Raw genomic sequence first — 10957 nt, 5'->3', positions numbered from 1 at the left:
CAGATTTCCAAAATTAAAATCACTTGGAGCTGGTGTTTTTAGAGTATTTTATGTCCAACAATTTACAAAAATGTAATTAAAAATAAATGTCAGCTCAGAAAACTTGGGGACCAAGTAAAATGACCCACAGACCAAATTAGGCACGCGGGCCGCCAGTTGGGGAACCCTGCCCTAGTTTAATCGGCCAATCTTCAGTTTCTACTACCATTTGTGGACGTAAATTAATGATATGTACCCACTGATTTTTGAAGAATATCTAGTTGCGGCCATATATATTGGCACCCTTGCACTTAAAAAAAAAAAAAGATTTATTCTAAAATAAATTGAAATTGATTATTGGATTTTCTTGTTATTGGATTTTTAACATTACAGAAATAAATATATTTTTGTAAAACATTTATTGAAATTCTCAAACAATCAAACATGGGGAGTTTTGATAATGTTGTGGGGTTGCTTTGCTGCCTCTGGTACTGGGGAACTTAAACATGCGTGCGCAAGGCATCATGAAGTCAGCAGATTATCTACGGTGAGATATTAAAACAGCAGTTGATGGAGAGCACCCCTCAAACATTGAAGAATTAAAACAGTTTGCTGGTAAAAAAAAAAGGGGGCCAAATCACAAAGGTGTAGCAAGCTCATTGATGGCTACAATAAGTGTTTGTTTGCAGTTATCATGGGAAAAGGCTGTGTAATCAAGTACTAGCTCCGGGGTGCCAATAATTATAATTTTGTCCATGTCATTTGTCTCCATTATAACTTAAGTTTACAAAAAATCCAATTTGTTCTGCAATGTAGAAACTCTAATAACAAGGTGTTATTCATTATTATTTCAACTCATTTTTTTTAGAAGAAATTGGGAATTATTTAAGAAAGGTGCAAGGATGGCAATTTATTTCACATCAATTTTAACTTATAAATGCCTCATGAGCTTTAGTTCAACAGTCATACCCAATCAGAACCCAAAATATAGCCTAAGCTTGTTTTATTCCAATGTTTGTGAACAAAATAAATGTAAACAGATTCTGTATAGACTCAAAACAAGCTTAAAACTATAATTTTGATATAATGGTCAGTACTTACATCCATAGCTCTGTCTATGAATTTGAGTGGTTGCATTACTCCAGCCCCATCCCTCAGCTTTTTACGGAAACAGTGGTGGGGGAAACACTTTGTTATTGTTTCAACAGTGGTTTTGCCCCTTTAATTAAAGGCAAAAGCTAGGGATACTTGGCTTGATCCTGCCTTGAAAAACATATTCCACAACCCTTTCACCTTAAAAATGACATCCCATTTATTGTGACAATGTAACCAACTCCCCTACTTGACGCATGATTTCTTTGTTGGCCATTGCTCAACAACTAATGCTTGTTGGGCATGTTGGCATAAGATGATGCATTAGCATCACCCAGGATAGGAGCGAGTGTAAGGTTAGCCTTAAAAAAATAACTCCATTCCTTTCCATAATAGCAATATTTTCTTATATTTAGTGTAGTTTTCCTAGTCAGACTTTGAATATCAACATCATGCACGTTGTTCAGTACAGAGCACCCTAACCTCACCTATCGATACCAAAGCCAACAAACAATCGATGGTCTCTGTTATGACAATAAGCATATAACAACTCTTATGCAACATACTCTGAATGGTCAAAGCCACAGTGTTACAGAGTTTCAATTAGACTTACTTTCAGTCCCTCCGAGAGCGGCAATTACGCAAGACAAATATGATACACACTCAAAATGCATCAACTCGTTGCATCTGAATTAATTAGACTGGTTACATCCTAAACAGAGAGCAATAGGGATATTTCCCCCCTTTACACATCAACCGTAGGGATAATGTTTATGTCGAGTCAACCAGGCAGATATAAACACAATTGAACTCCCAATAGGCACACATACACCATACACACTTACTGTGTGTGTGTTTGTTCATTCCTGCGTTTGTGCATACAAGTATGCTTAACAGGTTGAGGGAGGTCCGGAAGCAACAGGGATGGTTTCTCCCAGTAAACTCTGTCTGAGCTGGTTTGTGAATGCACTCGAAGACTCCCTCAATTAATGTCAGCCCATATTTTAATAGGCTGTGGCAGCTCTCACAACAGCTCCCTGACTAAAGTGGACACTGTACTCACCCCTTGCTTGGTTACCCCTCAGTCCCCCCAACCTCCCATAGAGTTTCTCTCTAGGGTACAGGACTTGTTTATGCCACTCGCTCTGCGTGGCATTCTCTGGAGGCGTTGTGTGGGCTCTAGTCAAAATGATTTCATTTTCCCTATTACGCCCACAGCATCTTAATGTCAGCAGGGATGTGCCAGCTACGTAACATGTAGCACACTCACGATGGGATGTTTAAAACATGCAGATGGGTGCCAAATTGGGGATTAGCAACCAAGAGAACATCAGCCAGAGAAAGGGAGACTGAGTGAGATGGACTATATGCTGTGCTACAGCCCCCTGTCTTTGGGGCACAGGGGCTTATGTTAATTTGATACGGCTCTCGTGAATTTGACATTGATCGGCCCTGCCCCTGCCCCTTCCTCTCCTTAAATTCAGTTCTAACTCAAACCACTCACCAGATAGACCCTGCTAAAATATCAAAGGCGGATAACTGTCTGGACAGAACATCACAGCTTCTCCCTGTGTTGCCTGTCAACTGGCCCTGTCTTTCGTTGGGCCTTCACTTGACTGAACTCCCCTCCCCCAACAACCCCTACAGGGGCATTTGATAGGGCTAATAAGCAGCATAAACAATCACACGCGAACACATTGTTTTCACCTGATCCCATACTGTGAATAGTTGAAGGGAAAATAAATATTTCTGCCTTCATTAAACATCAAACATTCACCAGACTTAAATCTCTATACTGTACATAGGAAAAAGGCAAATCTGCTTTCATAGATAAAATGTATCATTCAACTATGAAATATAGCTGATGATTTTTATGGTGTGTATGCAAAGGATTGGAGCTGGAGATAAGCTTCAAGGAAATTGAAGGCCCACCTAATCACTGTGCCAAAACATTTAATTTGCATTGACTGGGTTACTATGGTGAAAATGGTAATTATTCCACACATGACCACATTTTATAAGATCACATCAATGTTAGGGTGTGGTAGGTTAAGACTAGAGCAAAATGCTGCATTCATTGTGCTCTAATGTAAGTGAATACCTCAAACCTGAAGTATTTGCTGTTCCTGATCAGTCCATATTTCTAACATTATCAATGCTGCTTTCATGAATTCAAAAATACTATTTCTTCCTAATAAACTTAGCAAAAAAATTAAAAATCCCTTTTTCAGGACCCTGTCTTTCAAAGATAATTTGTAAAAATCCAAATAACTTCACAGATATTCATTGTAAAGGGTTTGAACACTGTTTCCCATGCTTGTTCAATGAACCATAAACAATTAATGAACATGGACCTGTGACGGTCGTTAAGACACTAACAGCTTACAGACGGTAGGCAATTAAGGTCACAGTTATGAAAACTTAGGACACAAAAGCCTTTCTACTGACTCTGAAAAACACCAAAAGAAAGATGCCCAGGGTCCCTGCTCATCTGCGTGGACGTGCTTTAGGCATGCTGCAAGGAGGCATGCGGACTGCAGATGTAGCCAGTGCAATAAATTGCAATGTCTGTACTGTGAGACGCCTAAGACAGTGCTACAGGGAGACAGGACGGACAGCTGATCGTCCTCGCAGTGGCAGACCACTTGTAACAACACCTGCACAGGATCGGTACATCTGAAAATCACTATGATCACTTGGCTACATAGCTGATGCCTGCTGGACTGTTCATTTAATCACGGTACTCCATTTAGTTTATTTTATATATCTGTCGGCCCCAGCCTCGAACTCAGGCCCTGTGTGTAGTTAACTGACCCTCTCTGCCCATTCATTGCCATTTTACCTGTTGTTGTTGTCTTAGCTGATTAGCTGTTGTTGTCTTACCCGTTGTCTTAGTTAGCTCTGCCAATCAACATCTGTGATTGCTTTATGCCTCGCTTTATGTCTCTCTAATGTCAATATGCCTTGTATACTGTTATTTAGGGTAGTTATCATTGTTTCGTTTTACTGCGGAGCCCCAAGTCCCACTCAACATGCCTCGGATACCTCTTTTGTCCTATCTCCCACACATACGGTGACCTCATTTAGCATAACTAGTGCCTCCAGAGATGCAACCTCTCAATGTCACTCAATGCCTAGGTTTACCTCCACTGTACCCGCACCCTACCATACCCCTGTCTGTACATTATGCTTTGAATCTATACTACCACGCCCAGAAATCTGCTCCTTTTATTCTCTATCCATATTGCACTAGACAACCAGTTTTAATAGCCTTTAGGTGTACCCTCATCCTACTCCTCCTTTGTTCCTCGGGTGATGTAATGGCTAACCCAGGCCCTGTGTCCCCCCAGGCGCTCTCATTTGTTGACTTCTGTAACCATAAACGCCTTGGTTTCATACATGTTAACATCAGAAGCCTCCTGCCTAAGTTTGTTTTACTCACTGCTTTAGTGCACTCCGCCAACCCGGATGTCCTTGCCGTGTCTGAATCCTGGCTTAGGAAGGCCACCAAAAATTCTGAGATTTCCATCCCCAACTACAACATTTTCTGTCAAGATAGAACTGCCAAAGGAGGAGGAGTTAGCCTGAAAAGTTCTGTCATACTTTCCAGGTCTATGCCCAAACAGTTCGAGCTTCTAATTTAAAAAATGAATCTCTCCAGAAATAAGTCTCTCACTGTTGCCGCCTGTTATAGACCCCCCTCAGCTCCCAGCTGTGCCCTGGACACCATATGTTAATTGATTTCCCCCAATCTTTCTTCAGAGATCATTCTGTTAGGTGACCTAAACTGGGATATGCTTAACCGTCCTACAATCTAAGCTAGATTCCCTCAATTTCACACAAATCATCAAGGAACCCACCAGGTACAACCCTAAATCCGTAAACATGGGCACCCTCATAGATATTATACTGACCAACTTACCCTCCAAATACATCTCTGCTGTTTTCAATCAGGATCTCAGCGATCACTGCCTCATTGTCTGCATCCGTTATGGGTCCGCGGTCAAACGACCACCCCTCATCACTGTCAAACGCTCCCTAAAACACTTTTGCGAGCAGGCTTTTCTAATCGACCTGGCCCAGGTATCCTGGAAGGATATTGACCTCATCCCATCAGTAGAGGATGCCTGGTTGTTCCATAAAAGTAATTTCCTCACCATCTTAAATAAGCATGCCCCATTCAAAAAATGTAGAACTAAGAACAGATATAGCCCTTGGTTCACGCCAGACCTGACTGCCCTCGACCAGCACAAAAGCATCCTGTGGCGTACTGCACTAGCATCCAATAGTCCCCACGATATGCAACTTTTCAGGGAAGTCAGGAACCAATACACACAGTCAGTTAGGAAAGCTAAGGCTAGCTTTTTCAAACAGAAATTGGCATCCTGTAGCACTAATTCCAAAAATTTAAGTCCATGGAGAATAAGAGCACCTCCTCCCAGCTGGCCACTGCACTGAGGCTACGAAACTGTGTCACCACCGATAAATCCACTACAGCTGGCCATGCTTTCCTCCTGGCTACCCCAAACCCGGCCAACAGCTATGCAACCCCCGCAGCTACTTGCCCAAGCCTCCCCAGCTTCTCCTTCACCCAAATCCAGATAGCAGGTGTTCTGAAAGAGCTAAAAAACCTGGACCCGTACAAATCAGCTGGGCTACACAATCTTGACCCTCTCTTTCTGGAATTATCTGCCGCCATTGTTGCAATCCCTATCACTAGTCTGTACAACCTTTCTTTCATATCGTCCGATATTCCTAAATATGGGAATGCTGCCGTGGTCATCCCCCTCTTCAAAGGGGGTGACACTCTAGACCCAAACTGTTAAAGACCTACAGTTGAAGTCGGAAGTTTACATATGCCTTAGCCAAATACATTTAAACTCAGTTTTTCACAACATTTAATCCTAGTAAAAATTCCCTGTTTTAGGTCGATCAGCACTTTTATTTTAAGAATGTGAAATCTCAGAATAATAGTAGAGCTAATGATTTATTTCAGCTTTAATGTCTTTCATCACATTCCCAGTGGGTCAGAGGTTTACATACACTCAATTAGTATTTGATAGCATTGCCTCTAAATTGTTTAACTTGAGTCAAACATTTCGGGTAGGCTTCCACAAGCTTCCCACAATAAGTTGGGTGAATTTTGGCCCATTCCTCCTGACAGAGCTGGTGTAACTGAGTCAGATTTGTAGGCCTCCTTGCTCGCACATGCCTTTTCAGTTCTGCCGACACATTTTCTATAGGATTGAGGTCAGGGCTTTGTGATGGCCTCTCTAATACCTTGATTTTGTTGTCCTTAAGCCATTTTGCTTTGGAAGCATGTTGGGGTCATTGTCCGTTTGGAAGACCCATTTGCGAAGCAAGCTTTAACTTCCTGACTGATGTCTTGAGATGTTGCTTCAATATATCCACGTAATTTTCCTACCTCATGATGCCATCTATTTTGTGAAGTGCACCAGTCCCTCATGCAGCAAAGCACCACCACAACATGATGCTGCCACCACAACATGATGCTGCCACCCCGGTGCTTCACGATTGGGATGGTGTTCTTCGGCTTGCAAGTGTCCCTCCTTGTCCTCCAAACGTAACAATGGTCATTATGGCCAAACAGTTATATTTCTCCAAAAAGTATTATCTTTGTCCCCATGTGCAGTTGCAAACCGTAGTCTGGCTTTTTTATGACAGTTTTGGAGCAGTGGCTTCTTCCTTGCTGAGCGGGCTTTCAGGTTATGTCGATATAGGACTCATTTACTGTGAATATAGATACTTTTGTACCAACTTGCCAAAACTATAGTTTGTTAACAAGAAATTTGTGGAGTGGTTGAAAAACGAGTTTTACTGACTCCAGCCTGTGTATATAAACTTCCGACTTCAACTGTATATCCATCCTGACCTGCCTTTCTTAAATGTCTTCAAAAGCCAATTTAACAAACAGATCACTGACCATTTCGAATCCCACCTTCTCCGCTGTGCAATCCGGTTTCTGAGCTGGTCATGGGTTTACCTCAGCCACGCTCAAGGTACTAAACGATATCATAACCACCATCGATAAAAGACAGTACTGTGCAGCCGTCTTCATCGACCTAGCCAAGGCTTTCAACTCTGTCAATCACAGTATTCTTTTCGGCAGACTTGGTTTCTCAAGTGACTGCCTCGCCTGGTTCACCAACTATTTCTCAGAGTTCAGTGTGCCAAATTGGAGGGTCTGTTGTCCGGACCTCTGGCAGTCTCTATGGGGGTACCACAGGGTTAAATTCTCAGGCAGACTCTTTGCTCTGTATATATCAATGATGTTGCTCTTGCTGCGGGTGATTCCTTGATCCACCTCTACGCAGACGACACCATTCTGTATACATCTGGCCCTTCTTTGGACACTGTGTTAACAAACCTCCAAACGAGCTTAAATGCAATTACAACACTCCTTCCGTGGCCTCCAACTGCTCTTTAACGCTAGTAAAACTAAATGCATGCTCTTCAACTGATCGCTGCCAGCACCCGCCTGCACGACTTACAATATGTGGACAACTATAAATACCTAGGTGTCTGGCTAGACTGCAAACTCTCCTTCCAGACTCATATTAAGCATCTCCAATCCAAAAATAAATATAGAATCGGCATCCTATTTCGCAACAATGCGTCCTTCACTCACGCTGCCAAACGTACTCTTGTAAAACTGACTATCCTACCGATCCTCGACTTCAGCGATGTCATTTACAGAATAGCCTCCAACACTCTACTCAGCAATTTGGATGCAGTCTATCACAGTGCCATCCGTTTTGTCACCAAAGCCCCATATACCACCCACCACTGCGACATGTATGCTCTCATTAGCTGGCCCTCACTACATATTCGTCACCAGACCCACTGGCTCCAGGTCATCTACAAGTCTTTGCTAGATAAAGCTCTTTCTTATCTCAGCTCACTGGTCACTATAACAACACCCACCCGTAGCACGCGCTCCAGCAGGTATATCTCACTGGTCATCCCCAAAGCCAACACCCCCTTTGGCTGCATTTCCGTCCAATGCTCTGCTGCCAATGACTGGAACGAATTGAAAAAATCACTGAAGCTGGAAACTTATCTCCCTCACTAACTTTAAGTATCAGCTATCTGAGCAGCTTACCGATCGCTTCAGCTGTACAAAGGACAACCGGTAAATAGCCCATCCAACTACCTACCTTGTTGTTGCTCTTTTGCACACCAGTATTTCTACTTGCCCATCATCATCTGCACATCTATCACTCCAGTGTTAATTTGCTGAATTGTAAATACTTCGCACTATGGCCTATTTATTACCTTACCTCCTTACTCCATTTGCACACATTGTATATAGATTTTTCTATTGTGTTATTGACTGTACGCTTGTTTATCCCACTTGTGTTGTTTATTGTCGCACTGCTTTGCTTTATCTTGGCCAGGTCGCAGTTGTAAATGAGAACTTGTACTCAACTGGCCTACCTGGTTAAATAAATGTGAAATAAAATGTAAAAAATCTGCGGGACCGGTACAGGATGGCAACAACTGCCCAAGTTACACCAGGAATGCACAATCCCTCCATCAGTGCTCAGACTGTCCACAATATGCTGAGAGAGGCTGGACTGAGGGCTTGTTGGCCTGTTGTAAGGCAGGTCCTCACCAGACATCACCAGCAACAACGTCGCCTATGGGCACAAACCCACAGTCGCTGGACCAGACAGTACTGGCAGAAAGTGCTCTTCACTGACGAGTCGCGGTTTTGTCTCACCAGGGGAGATGGTCAGATTCTCTTTTATCGTCGAAGGACTGACCGTTACACCGAGGCCTGTACTCTGGAGCGGGATTGATTTGGAGGTGGAGGGTCCGTCATCGTCTGGGGCGGTGTGTCACAGCATCGTCGGCCTGAGCTTGTTGTCATTGCAGGCAATCTCAATGCTGTGCATTACAGGGAAGACATCCTCCTCCCTCAAGTGCTACCCTTCCTGCAGGCTCATCTTGGCATTACCCTCCAGCATGACAATGCCAAACTGCTCGTTCTGTGCATGATTTCCTGCAAGACCGGAATCTCACTGTTCTGCCATGGCCAGCGATGAGCCCGGATCTCAATCCCATTGAGCACCTCTGGGACCTGTTGGCTCGGAGGGTGAGGGCTAGGGCCATTCCCCCCAGAAATGTCAGGGAACTTACCCTTGATGGAAGAGTGGTGTAACAGTAACAGTAAAACTGGCAAATCTGGTGCAGTCCATGAGGAGATGCACTGCAGTAGCCACACCAGATACTGACTATTACTTTTGATATTGACATGTCTGTGGAACTTGTTCAGTTTATGTCTTAGTTGTTGAATCCTGTTATGTTCATACAAATATTTTCACGTTATGTTTGCTGAAAATAAACGCAGTTGACAGTGAGAGGACGTTTCTTTTTTTGCTGAGTTTAGATGAAATTGGCAGGGACAAAAAACACTGGGAGAAAGTGAGCATGGGTACTTATTTTTTTTAATGTTATTATTTTTACCCCGTTTTCTCCTCTAGTGGTAGTTACAGTCTTGTCCCATCGCTGCAACTCCTGTACAGACTTGGGAGAGGCAAATGTTGCGTCCCGCCAAGCCGCAGTGCTTCTTGACACACTGCTCTTTTAACACAGAAGCTAGCCACACCATTGTGTCAGAGGAAACACCGTACAGCTGCCAACCAATGTCAGCGTGCATGCGCCCTGCTGCCACAAGGAGTCGCTAGAGCACGATGGTACAAGGACATCTTAGCCGGCCAAACCCTCCCCTAACCCGGACAATGCTGGCCCAATTGAGCGCCGATTCTCCCGGTCGTGACCCATCCTGGGATTGCACACGGATCTGTAGTGACGTCCCTAGCACTGCGATGCCTTAGACTGCTGTGCCACTCAGGACGCCCAGCGCATGGGTACTTCTAAAATAAAACTCCTTGCCCAAAGACATAGAGCTAAAGGTTAGAAATGAGCTATTGACAGAGGGCAATTCCGTCAGATAAACCACCAGTGACAAAAGCTGTTCTTGACATAAAATGTTGCTGAAGAGCGCAGGAAACATTCCTTTTTTTGACAAGGCCTGTGGTTCTACTACCCATTGTCAAGCCTTGCCCACTCTGTCCAGCCACTGTGTTGCCCCTGGGGCCTGTTAGAGAGAGCACAGGAGGCTGATGAGACTCCAGATGACCCATGGGGGGGATGAGTCAACCGAAAGATGGCCAGGCTTTCTGCGTGTCGCCTGCAGGGAATACAAGTAAGGCCAACGTCTTTAATTTACGATATACTGTAGGCTTAGCATTGTGTGTATTTCTACTTTGTGTTAAAATTGTATCATGTTGAATGATGTAGGCCAAGCTTAAATAATGAGATCAAGTGATGTAAGTATTGTAACGAATCATTGTTGTCTCTCATTTAGTTTGCTTTGCCACACAGAGCGCCGACTCTGTTTTTTTCTCCTCACGCAATCAGGTCACTGGCAGTTCAGTGTCCAGACATCCATACAAGTAGACATTTACCTACTGAGACGCCATAATCTTATTCGGAGCGGCCTGCCCCACTCATATTTTCATACGCCACACGCATTCATACTGAGACATTGTAGTGAAATACACAACAGGCAGAAAGGAGAAATTGACTTGACTTGAGTGTTATATAGTGCTCATTTTCAATGGAATACACACGGATACATTTTGACATACACTGGGTATTTTGTAGAAGTGCTTGCCACCACAATCCACTGATATGAAAAGCTGTAGGCTGTTCATGTCAATAGTATTGTTTTTGGCTAGTGAATAACCACCACATTCAATTTGATGTACTGTAATTCACATTCCCATCCATTTTCAGGAAAGATGCATGAGTATTCAGTTACCTTGGAGGGAAGAGAAGGATACTATACTGGACAAAA

The sequence above is a fragment of the Oncorhynchus kisutch genome, linkage group LG28, assembly GCF_002021735.2.
Source record: "Oncorhynchus kisutch isolate 150728-3 linkage group LG28, Okis_V2, whole genome shotgun sequence".
In the NCBI taxonomy this organism is placed as follows: Eukaryota; Metazoa; Chordata; class Actinopteri; order Salmoniformes; family Salmonidae; genus Oncorhynchus; species Oncorhynchus kisutch.
Note: the sequence above shows the minus strand (reverse complement) of the source record.